The sequence below is a fragment of the Eptesicus fuscus genome, chromosome 11 (genome assembly GCF_027574615.1).
Source record: "Eptesicus fuscus isolate TK198812 chromosome 11, DD_ASM_mEF_20220401, whole genome shotgun sequence".
NCBI lineage: Eukaryota > Metazoa > Chordata > Mammalia > Chiroptera > Vespertilionidae > Eptesicus > Eptesicus fuscus.
Window position 1 is genome coordinate 27,219,399 of NC_072483.1, and position 13,121 is coordinate 27,232,519.

The window sequence follows — 13,121 nt, forward strand, 5'->3', positions numbered from 1 at the left end:
GGCTCAATATACTTCTTTTATTCAGGGTTGGAGAAGACTAGTACAGCCTTAGATAAAGGCATTATTTTTTTCAATCTTGAATTTCAAGGCTAGCTAGTTTTTTGTGTGTTTGTTTGTTGTTTTTTATATATATTTCTTTATTGATTTCAGAGAGGAAGGGAGAAAGAGAGAGAGATAGAAATATCAATGATGAGAGAATCATTGATCGGCTGCCTCCTGCACACCCCCTACTGGGGATAGAGCCCGCAACCCAGGCATGTGCCCTTGGCCAGAATCGGACCCGGGACCCTTCAGTCCGCAGGCTGATGCTCTATCCACTGAGCCAAGCCAGCTAGGGCTGTTTTTGAGTTTGTAGTGACATAAATGATGGTTGTATTTGTCAAGAGGTGGAATAGCATCTGAACTCCAAAGCACCTTTTACTATCAAAAGCATGTGGTCCTATATATAGAAATTGATAAACTGAGAAAGGAAAGTCTTTGCCTACTGGGAACGAGGTTAGAGTTCACTGTGCTCTATGGGAAGAAAGATTTGGGACAGTGAGAATCAGGTAAAGATGCTACAAGGGTCATTCAGAGGTGCTGGCCCAAAAAGGAAAAGTTAAACAAAAAAGAAAAATAGACAATTTCAGGAGAATGGAGAACATCTCCTAATTCCAAGTCCATTTGAAACTCTGAGATGAAATTGTTTTAAAGAATATCCTTATATCTACAGATGTGAATAGAGTAAGAATGTCAATAAAATGAGTTAAGGCAGATAATTGTTATTTTAAAATATATTTATTGTTGAAAGTATTGCATATGTCCCCTGTTTTTTCACCATTGACCCCTTTAGCCCATACGCAACCCCAGGCCTTCACCACATTATTGTCTGTGCCCAGGAGTTATGCATATATGCATACAAGTTATTTGGCTCATCTCTTTCCACCCACTCCCACCTTCCTTCTAAGATTTGACAGTCTATTCCATGCTTCCATGTCTCTGGATCTATTTTGTTCAATAGTTTATTTTGATCTTTAGATTCCACACAGAAGTAAGATCATGTGATACTTGTCTTCCTCTGACTGGCTTATTTCACTTAGCATAATACTCCCCAGGTCCCTCCATGCTATCTCAAAGTGTAACAGGGCCTACCTTTTAACTGCTGCATAGTATTCCATGGTATAAATGTACCACAGCTAAGGCAGAGAAAAATTTGTCAGAGATTGTATCCTGATTCTCTTGCCCTGTCGGATGCAGATATTAAGCAATTCTTATGTGCCTCTACTAGGGGCATGGAAGGTGACATTCAGATTCACCAGTAGCCATGAGGGGCATATTAGCAGATGAATGCCAGGGACTAGCTGGAGGATTTATTACCAGTGAGAGTGGAGGTAAGAGTAGCAAGGTGGGGACCCCTGCACTCCAATCATGTTAGGAAAACAGACTTCTAATGACATCACCAGTGAGAACTGAAACAGTAAATACAAGAACAGGGTCAACACCAGAGACCAGGGAAGAGCAGTTACACTCAGAGATAATTGGCAGCCGTCAGAGAATGACTTGTTAGAGTTAAAACATGGCTCTCATGTAGACGTAAAATGACCATGTGTCAAACGTTTTATGTAACTAACTAGTAGCCCATTTGCACAAAGATTCGTGCAATAGACCTCCATTCACCTGGCTGCCTGCACCAGTTTTCTGCCGGCACCGGGGATCCAGGCCTTGGCTGTGGCCAGCGCCTTCTGCCTTCTTTCAGGGTCAGGGCTTGGCCCTGGGTGGTGGCCTTGGGTTCGCCCTCACCCAGAGTCCCTGCTAGGGATCGCAGGAGCTGACCCCCAGTGGTTTCCTGCAATCCGTGCAGGCTCCCTGCTGGTGCCCAAGGCCGGGAAAGCTTCCGCCCAAGGCTTTCCCGGCCTGGGGCTCGGCCGCACCCAGCGTCCCTGCTACGGATAGTAGGAGCCGACCCCCTGGTGGTTGCCTGCGATCCGTGCAGGCTCCCTGCTGGTTTCCTGGTGGGCGTGGTTGGTGGGCGTGGTTGGTGGGCGTGGCTTGGGCGTAGCAAAGGTGCGTTCAATTTGCATATTTGTCTATTATAAGGTAAGATTAGTGAGAGAATGAGGAATATGCTACAAGTATTTCAAAGAAGAATTCAAAGGACACACACCTACTTAAGTAATCAGAATTGCTAAAATAAATTTGCAACAAAGGCCAAAATCTTCAATATCAGAATAATAATCAATTTCATTCCGCTAGACAAAACACAATTTAGCAAAATTTGCATTTCTGTGGACAAGACCCATCCTCGTTGCTACCACCTTTCTACATCTTACAGAGTGATAGCTCAAACACAGTGGATGGGTGGGTGTGGGATTGTTTCTGAGTCATATAACCCAGAAAGGTGTGCTGCACAGGACAGGTAGCCAATGAGAATTTGGGCCATGTTAAGGTCGTTTCTTTCACAGTTTTGCCTGACCAATCACATGTGGGCCAGTCTCGTGATGCTTTGTCGCTTTGTTCCCACACCTATGCATCATCTTGAAAAGCAGAATGGAAATAAGCAATCCCAAATCTGAAGAGATTGCGTGTCCCCGGATGGCACCATTTAAATGAAAAGAAAATAGCATTTCTAGAATGAGTCAATACGTTTTCTGTGTTCAGCAGTGAAACTTGGGACTTTCAGAAAATTTAGTTCAGTTACAGAGAAGTAACAAAATTTATAGATTTTCTACATTTGGATGGAGACCTGTACATTTTAAACCTGATAAACAGGCTAATAAATAATACAGTTTCTGTCACAAAATAAAGTGCTCTAGCAAAAGTATCCTATTGCTATGCATTCAGGAAAGACAGGCTCTGCTCCTTTATGGGGAAGGATGCAGAATGAGTAGCATGATGATTGAGAACACAATGGGAATTGTTCTATTTTTTAAAATATCATATCTCCTCTGACTGAGTCAAAATAATGGCACTTGGTATTATTCTGCCGCATAATTAAAGTTTCTCTACAGTCAAAAAGGAAGTGGGAATGCAGTTCGTAACCATCTAAGAGGGGTCTTCTCTCTCTTTGATAACCTCTTTTCTATCTCCATCTTGCTTGTCCTGCAGCTATCAAGTCTCTTTCCACAGCGTTCAGGTTTTGCCAGAAGTAACCAGAGGTACTATCACCATCCAGGGCCTCATGCTTGGAACTGCCCTGATCATTCACTCTCCTCTAAAGTATGATCCCCAGCCGGGAACATTAGTTGATTTTCATTTTGCAGATGATGAATAGTCTTACTCCATTACAATGAGAATGATGAGTAAGAGTTTAAAGGATTTTTCTAAACTGCAAATGGATGTAGGGTGAGAAAAATAAATGATTCTGAAGGAACCAAATCTTAATGGTAATATGTTCTGAAAGGCAGAGGCTAGAGCGGGGTTTGGGAGATATTTGTAGTATTGTGTGGACTCTACAGGTGGCGCTTAAATCACAAATAGGCCAGGCTCTTTCTCCAATGCGTGAGAATGATCCATCATCTGTGCGTGTATTTAGGTATCACACGTTACACAAGACTATTTCCCATTAGCTAGACCACAGGTTATGTGGTGAAGCCAGAGCTACACCATCCTAAGGGACAACATTCAGGAGCAAAGTTTGCATGCACTCTAACAGTATTTGCCAGATAATTAGAAAATGTTCCACTGCTCCGAAGCCCTCCTATATAATACACAGTTAAATGATTATTTTGGAGCTTATTTTGGAGTATTATTACCTTTGAGAAAGCATTGTTATTGGGCACTTTTTTCTGGGAGACATTAATGTGTATAATTAAAAACATACAATTCACCCTCTCTGCAGGACATCTATGAAACCATTTACGGGTTGTTTTTTCTTGTCCTTCTAGGTGTTGCTGACTGTGGACTCAAAGTAATGAGAAGAAAGTTATTTTTAGGTTGGCATAAGTGTTTTGGTTGCTCGAAACTAAAAAGCCTTATTTAGAGTTTGCATACACTACTATGGTACATTGTGTTTTATACAAAGCTAATTGCTTTCCTTAGTGTTGCCTTATCCATTTTTTTCTAATAAGCCTTCCCCACTAAAGAAATGAAAATGCAGTCAATTGGTACTGCTTGTTGGGGGGAAAAAAATAAAGTGTTCAAAGTGAAACAGTATACTAAAAATGTTTTCCTACCAGTACGACCCTGTTTGCAAGAACTTTACTTTTCCATAAGTTCTGAAAATAAAACATAAGAAACACCTATGTGTTCTATATACACTCACGTGACTAGATGGCCCCAAATGATCATTATTTGTTTGCATATTTGCAAAGCCTGTAGATGAAAGAAATGTTTGTAACCCTTCTGCTCACAGGTATCCCGATATTCAAATTCATCACTCCATACATTGATGAAGCACTTACTTTTGCTCTCATTTCTGTTGGTTGCTGAACAAAGCAATGTAACTCCTCGTGGAACTTGAACTTAAGAGCTTACTATCTAAAACAGTAAAATGAGAGACCATTGGTTAAATAGTTGCTTGAAGTCTCACCATCCAGTTTCAAGCCCGATTTAACTTGACAAATGGATACTAAGTTGAATATAAAACCCAAACCACTGTCCCTAGGCCATTGAACATTTGATAGTATATGAAAATGGGGTTCTGAATAGCTAATTCAGGATATGATTGCACTAGCCACTCAGATATGAAAATGGTTGTGATTCATTTGAACATGAAGCTTTCTGATGCCCAGCCATAGGCAGATGAGAACTGTGTTGGTCATAAGACAGACACATATATTTTTATCAGATGGAGTTTAATAACTTCAGGGTGAATTGAGGAGCCAGATGCAGGCAAGCAGGGTTGTCTCTGAGGAGTCGGGCATGAAGGAATAGAGGAGCAAAAGTGTAAAAGGAAGATACAAGAATATCTCCCTTTTGCCAATTTCTGATATTAATTAATTTGAAAAGATCATTCGGAATGTGCTTTTTTTTTATGTTTTAGAGGCATTTGAAGCTCTCCGTTAGGTTTGCAACTTCATAATGATGATCTGTGTGATAGAGGAAGTGAGGCTGAGCGTAGACAAAACATTGCAGCCAGAGGGGATCTTCGGAAGCACCTTCCCTCTGCCACCTCTTTCCCTGGGTGGCTGTTAGGCCACCATGACCAGGTAATCTGTGCTGCCATTCTCTCCTTCCCCAAACTTTCACACTTTCACTGGTACTTTGCCATAGCCCCTTCTCAGGCTAAACCTTCTGTAGCCCCCGATTCCCCCAGAAATAATCACTGGACCAAATCTGCCTACCATTCATTCTACGAGCCCAGCCTTAAATTGCCTTCCAAAGGATCGTCCCTTTTCCAGTGGAAGAAAACAAGATTCTATTCCCAGCCACTTCAGCCAGCCCTAGCTGAAACGTTGCAAGTCTCCTGATTTTAAAGTGTTAAAGAAAGAGAAGGGTGTGAGGGAGTTCAAGGAAGCAAGGAGAAAATATATTAGAACACCCTTAGGAAAACAGGCATCAGAAAAGTCCATTGTAATATATATAGCCCTAGCCGGGTAGCTTAGCTGGTTAGAGTGCCATCCCCAAAGTTGTGGGTTCAGTCTCACATAAGCATCAACCAATGAATGCATAAATAAGTAGAACAACAAGTTGATGTTTCTCTCTCTCTCCTCTCTCTCTCTCTCTCTCTCTCTCTCTCTCTCTCTCCCCCTCCCCCATTCCTCTAAAATCAATCTATAAATTTTAGAAATGTGCACACACACACACACACACACACACACACACACACGCGCGATACAAATATGATTACCTGAAGTCAGTGGAAGGGAATCTTGATGCAGAAAGTTTTTACTCTTTGTTATAGTAGACAGAAGTTTGGTCCTCATGATCTTTGCTCTCTGGATCACACACAACTCTGGTTGATACATTATATGGCAAAAGGGATTTTGCATATGTAATTAAGATTGCTGATCTGCTTACCTTAGGATAAGGATATCTTGGGTGAGCCCAATCTAATCACAAAGTAGACAACTTTCTTTGACGGAGGTCAGAAGAGAAGCAGCAGAACAGAAAGACAGAGAGTGAAGGTGACTCACTGAGCTGGCTTGAGATGGAGAGGATGACAGGACCAGGAATGCGGTGACCTGAAGGAGCTGGGAGAGGCTCCTGGCCTGCAGGGAGCACCGAATCGGGGATCTTGCACTCCCAACTACTAGGAACTGGATCTGCTATGAGCACATCTCCTTCCCTTTACCTCACATGCTTCAAGACAAGAGCCCAGGATGGCTGACATCTCTGGCCTTGTGAGACCCAAAGCAGAAGAACCAGTTAAGCCTGCCCAGACTTCTGACCTACAGAACTGATTTATGTCATTGATAGGGAAGTAATATTGGACATGTAATGAACCATATTCTCTGAAAATTAACACATACACACACACACACACACACACACACACTGATGACTGTGTACTCCATGCCAATTTACTGTTTAAATTTTGTAGATCGGTGAGCACAGGAAAAATTAGGACAATGCCCTTACAAATTCATCTCACCCCTAATCTAGGTAGAGAAAATGATGGAAGGAAAAACATTTCCCCTGTGATTAAAATGAAGTGATAAGGCCTACTTCTCAGCGTTTTGTGAGAGTTAAACGTGATTAAAGAATAAAGCACGTGGTCCATTCCTTAGCACACGTTCAGTACGCTCCACAAGGTAGTCTCCCTTCCTCCACCTGCTGCCCAGCTGAGGTTGTGACTGAGTATCGCCCTACCTGAAGATTTTTCCAGAATTACACACCCTGAAACAAAACGCAGTACTGTATACTGGGCAGTAAATCAGTACCATCTGTGATGCTTGTTCACAACAGCCTCCCATAACCCACACCAGAACTATTGACCATCAGTCTCCAGGGTTGGGCCCCTGGGAAGAGAGACGAACATGCTCCCAGAGGTTGAGTTCCGTGCAGTTCCATAGCAGGCACTCAAGAATCCTGCAGCGTGGGTGTGGCCAGTCTTGATTAGATGGAGGTAGCAACAGCTGAGTTATGGAATCTTCCAGATGGGAATGCAGCCCCACAACATGGCTGAGGGCAGAGTTATTGCTTCTGCTGGAAGCAAGGCAGCCTGCACCTTCTGCTCCTCACACAGATTTCTCCAGCGAGCTAAGGAAACGCAAAGAAGCTATATTCTTCCTACCGCTTAGTTGAGACGATCTATAAAAGAAGCAGCAAAGAGAATGCCATGGTGTGACTATACGTACTCGTACCTGGAGCTGCTGAGTTGCTAGCTGCCCTTGGAACTCGGCTGTGGTTGAAGTAGGAAAACCTGCTGGGTTTATGAGAACTGGCCTCTAGTAGCAACCGTGACCATTATTCTTTTCTTTTATGGTGTTTCCTTTTCAACTGCGTTGGAGATCTTTGTTGTAGGCGTATACCCTGGGGCACCGGTGGTGTGTGCAGACTTCAGTGAGATACAGCACATGAAAGGACACAGTGTAAGTGTGACGAATCGCAATGACAAGGCTGAGTCGGAGGTAACTTGTGAATGATAAAGTGAATTGAACACTCCCTTCGGAGGACAATGCAAAGGGGAGGTGAGGGGTAACCTGAGGACATGGACTATGATCTCGTCTCTGGAAAATGTGCCGCAGATGCTATGTACCACCATGCCCTGATCAAACCCTCAAGGTTTTTTTTTGTTTTTTAGTGTTTGGTTTTTTTTTTTACACCCTGTCCAAAATAAATATCATCTGCCAGCAAGTGTACACATTATTAGCAATAGGCTACATGAGTCAATCATTCATGAAGGTGGGGAATGTGGCATTGATCCAAGGTTGAGCCATGTGCCAGTAAGATGAAAGAGCATTGCCTAGGTACTCAAAAGAAAGACCAGTGCAAATAGGTCACACGATCAACAAAGCAACACAGCTATTAAAACCAAAACCCTTCCCTGGTGAATGAGTGAAAACTCACCAGTGACAGTTAAAAATAAAACCTTCCCCTGTTGTGACCTCTTCGTACCCCTTCCTCTTTTTGATTTAAGAAGCAAAGTTTTTAAAAATTGAAGATTAAAATCAAAGGCTATCCCAAACCCTTAACAAAACTAACTTAAGCAACACATTGGGTCTCATTTTTGGCTTGAGTTTGATATTAAAAAATGATAATGGCTGTTAGTTGGCTTTTTTCCAACTGGACTTTCTTACAGGACTTCCAGGATACTGTTAATTAGGAAAAGAGTTACAAAATAAAGGGGATTTGGGTAGAAGAAACTACAACTATGGTGCAAACATATTCAATCTTTCTGGCCATTCTCAGCTGTATCACTTGTCCAAAGTGTCACTTATGAGCCTGGTATGAAGAACATGCAGTAACATGATATGGCGAATTTTTTTGTTTTACAGTTGAAAACACACTTTTGTACTCACCCTTATCTTGTACACACTTGAATTGATTGACAGCTTTCTGCCACACACAAAGGGAGAACACTCTTCCAGACTTGTCAAACTGTCTGTGCAATGTTTTAGAATTATGAGAAAATAATACATTAGTATATTAAAGTCTATTAGATATTCAGTGTTCATTGCACCTCAAGGAGCACTGTAATGTCTCATGATGCTTGGCAAACAATGATGATGCTTGGAAAACCACCCTGAATCTTGCATAGCAATGAGAGCTGTGATAGGAATCCTCCAGACTCTGGAACTCTGAAGCCATCTTCTACTGATAACCCTGCTGCCTGTTGCTATCTGTTTTTAAATACTTTTTTGGCTGGGATCCTCTGATGTCACCTCAGTAGCTAGTGGTTCCTTTGTTTTCAGCCAGGTGTTTGGAGTTATTTCTGAATATCTGTTCAGGAGATACCTCTCCATTCTGTGCTAGCCCATCCCACCCCACTTTATTTATTTATTTATTTATTTATTTATTATTTATTTATTTATTTTATTTCTTATTTTTTTAGAGATTCATAGTGGGCACTATTTTTTTATTATTATTTTTACTTATTGTCTAAAGTTTTACATATTTCTCCTTTTTCCCCAATTGACACCCCCGCCAGCCATTCCCACCCTGGGCAAGCCCCCACAGCCTCAGTATCTGTGTCCATTGGTTATGCTAATATGCATGCATACAAGTCCTCTGGTTGCTCTCTGACACCCCCCTCCACCTCCCCTGCCATCCGTGTCCCACTTTATTTTTTTTTTTAATGCCCTAGTACTGCTAGAATTCTTAAGAAAATTTCTCATCAAATGTATTTTTTTATTGAATATATTGGGGTGACATTGGTTAATAAAATTTTATAGGTTTCAATAACCAAATGCATTGATCCTTTCTATTACTATTTCCATTTCTAATGTTTACCGACAAATCAATATCAGTCAGAATTCTCCAGTAAATCAAAGATATATATATATATATATATATATATATATATATATATAGTTTGATTTTAAGAAATTGACTCACATTGCCCTAACCAGTTTGGCTCAGTGGATAGAGCACTGGCCTGCGGACTGAAGGGTCTCAGGTTCGATTCCAGTCAAGGGCATGTACTTTGGTTTCGGGCACATCCCCAGTAGGGGGCATGCAGGAGGCAGCTGATCAATGTTTCTCTCTCTCATCTATGTTTCTAACTCTCTATCCCTCTCCCTTCCTCTCTGTAAAAAATCAATAAAATATAATTAAAATAAAAAAAGAACTTGACTCACATGATCATAGGGGCTGGCAAGTCTGAAATCTGTAGGGCAGGCAGACTTGAAACATAAGCAAGGGTTGATATTGCAGTCTTGAGGCAGTTTATTTTATTCTCTGGCAAAACTCTTAGTTTTGCTACTAATGCCTTCAACTGATTGGATGAGGGACCACCCATTTTATGGAGGACAATATTCTCTATTTCAAGTAAACTCATAGTAGATGTTAACTTTACAAAATACCTTGATAATAACTAGATTAGCATTTGATTAAGTCTTTGGCTATTATTACCTATTAAAATTGACATAAAAATCAACCATCACAATACCTATCTAGGAAAAAACAAACAAACAAACAAACAAAACAGCCCTGGCTAATGTGCCTCAGTGTCAGCCCGCACATTAAAGGGTCTCAGGTTGGATTCCTGGTCAAGGCATGTACCTGGTTGCAGGTTCCATCCTAGACCTAGTTGGGGTTTGTGCAGAAGGCAACCTGTCGATGTATCTCTCTCACATCCATGTTTCTACCTCTATCCCTCTATCTCTCTCCTTTCCTCCTTCCCTCCTTCCCTCCCTTTTACTGTCTCTAAAAAATCATTGGGAAAAATATCCTCCAGTGAGGATTAACAAAAACAACAACAGCTATTCTCTACAGCATTCTTAAGAAATCTGTTTGCCTTGTCTATGAGTTCCTTCTCTTTTTTCCCTTTTTCACTCAATTCCCCCCAGGCTGACCCCACAAAAGCTGTAAGCCTGCTTTCTATCTATCAGTCTGTCTCTATTTTGCTTGTTGATGCATTTTGTTCATTAGATTCCACATATGAGTGAGATCATATGGTATTTGTCTTTCTCTGACTGGCTTATTTCACTTAGCATAATGCTTTCCAGGTCCAACCATGTTCCAGTAGTATTCCATTGTGTAGCTTTATTATCCACTTATCTACTGATGGACACTTGGGCTGCTTCCAAATCTTGCCTATCCATACTAATAATAGAGGAATATGCAAATTGTCCAGGATGCCATCGCAGTAATGACCAAACAGCAGGCTGCATGGGGCAACTAGCCTGGCAGGGGGGTTAGTGAGGGATGACCAAAGAACTGAACAGCAGGCTGCGTGAGGCGACCAGGCTGGCAGGGGCATTAGTGAGGGATGACCAAATGACTGAAGAGCAGGCTGTGTGGGGTGACCAGGCCAGCAGGGGGGGCAGTTGGGGGCAACCAGGCCAGCGGGGGTGGGGGCAGTTGGGGGTGACCAGGCTCGCAGGGGCGGCAGTAAGGGGCGACCAGGCCAGTGGGGAAGTGCAGTTAGGGGCGACCAGGCCAGCAGGGGGGAGCAGTTGGGGGCAATCAGGCAGGCAGGCAGGTGAGGAGTTAGGAGCCAGTGGTCCCAGATTGTCAGAGGGATGTCCGACTGCCAGTTTAGGCCCAATCCGGCAGTCAGACATCCCCCAAGGGGTCCCAGATTGGAGAGGGTGCAGGCTGGGCTGAGCCCCCCCCCCCCCACATGCACAAATTTCGTGCACCAGGCCTCTAGTTGTAAATAACACTGCAATGAACATAGGAGTACATATATTCTTTTGAATTTCTGTTTTGGGTTTTTTGGATAAATTTCAAGAAGTGGAATTACTGGGTCATAAAACATATCCATTTTTAATTTTTTGACGTAACTCCATACTGCTTCCCACAATGGCTGCACTAACCTGCATTTCTACCAACAGTGCAGGAGGGTTCCATTTTCTCCACATCCTCACTAACACTTGTTTGTTGATTTATTGATGATAGTCATTCTGACAGGTGTGAGGTGGTATCTCATTGTGGTTTAAAAATGCACTTATCTGATGATTAGTGACTTTGAGCATCTTTTCATATGTCTATCAGCCATCTGTATGTCCTCCTGTGGTGATTACTTAGGGAAGGGGGTGGGAGGAGGTGGAGAAGGATATAGGGAAGAAAAATGGTGAGAGATGGAGACTTCCCTTGGGGTGGTGAACACACAATACAGTGTACAGATGACGGGTTGTAAAATTGTACACCTCAAACCTGTATAATTTTTTAACCAGTGTCACAACAATAAATTAAATAGAAAAGAAAAAAAAACCTGCATTCTTAACTAATCTGCTTTCCAATTTCTCCCAGAAATATGGGTAGAACTTTGAACCACTCTCTCTGTTTAGCACTCTTCTCTAGAGAAGATTCTTTATTGAGAGCAATAACTTCTTAACTTCATATTTTCATGGATTTCCCTTGAGAATTATTGAAAACTTTTGGCCTTGATCTTGGGAAAAGAAAAGTACATATGTACAATTGTAATATTTTACAAAATCCTCAGATGTTTACATTAGTGAACCTTGTGCATCAGTTTATAAACCTTTACCCTAGATTAAAGATTTAAAAAATGGGATATTCTCCACTTTATTTTGGGGAATTTTTATTTTATTTTCTCATCATGTGAGTTGAATAAGAATTAATTTAAAAATAGACAAGGTCAGTTGAAGCAACAAGCAAAGCTTAGTCTGTATCATTGTAGATAATTTAAGATATGGAGTCAATTAATTTAAAAGAAAACACATTCTCAAGAAGTTATTTTTGTTCCCAAGACTCATAGGAAACTTTCATAATCATTGTCATCTCTGCAAAGAAGAATCATATTTAATGTACCATTGAAGGAACATAATTTTAAGACGGGCTTCTTTTTAAATCTAGAATCTCAGGTATACCTGAACTATGAAATCACTAGGAATTTCAATTGCCTGTCATGCTGCTTTCAGCTTGATTATTGTTAACTGCATTAATCTTATTATTATTATGAGATAAAGCTAGTTTTTACATTACAGCACATCAAAATCAATTTGTAATGAACTAAAGATTTAATTTTAAATGTTTATCAGAGAATATTCCACCTGAATTTGAGTGATTTTATGCCAAATATTGATAGTTTCGATCATTTTAATATCCTTTAGTATAGGATGTTTTATGAACAAAACACTGTATAAAAAAGTCTGTTTTGTGTAGACACTATCTAAATAAAGTATTGTGCTTAATAACTATATTATTATAGCAGAAACAAAGAGGATTTAAATGAGTGTTCACAGTGGTCTGTATTTTTTATATAGTACTGAGTTTAGAGCACTAACAAAGAAGTGTCTGTCTAAAGGCAGTGAGAAATATGAATAGATAACTATAGATAGATAGATATAAAGGTATAGATATACAGATATACATGTGTAGATATATATATTAGAGAAACTGAAGATATTTTCTGTTTAGAAAACAAAACATGGCAATAATATAAGAACCTTGAGAAACTTAAATATGTTTCATGCTAAATTTAAAAAGCAGGACTGTGCCCTAGGCAGTTTGGCTCAGTGGATAGAGCATCAGCCTGCATACTGAAGAGTCCTGAGTCCCGGTCAAGGGCAAATATCTCGGTTGCAGGCTCCTCCCCAGACCAGGCCCTCATCAGGGTGTGTGCAGGAGGC

At 41.1% G+C, this 13,121-nt stretch overlaps 1 pseudogene; it reads left to right on the forward strand.

The window, feature by feature from the left end:
• The first annotated feature begins 1,303 nt into the window (after positions 1 to 1,303).
• LOC129150794 (60S ribosomal protein L19-like) overlaps positions 1,304 to 13,121 on the forward strand; it is a 119,092-nt pseudogene continuing 107,274 nt past the window's right edge.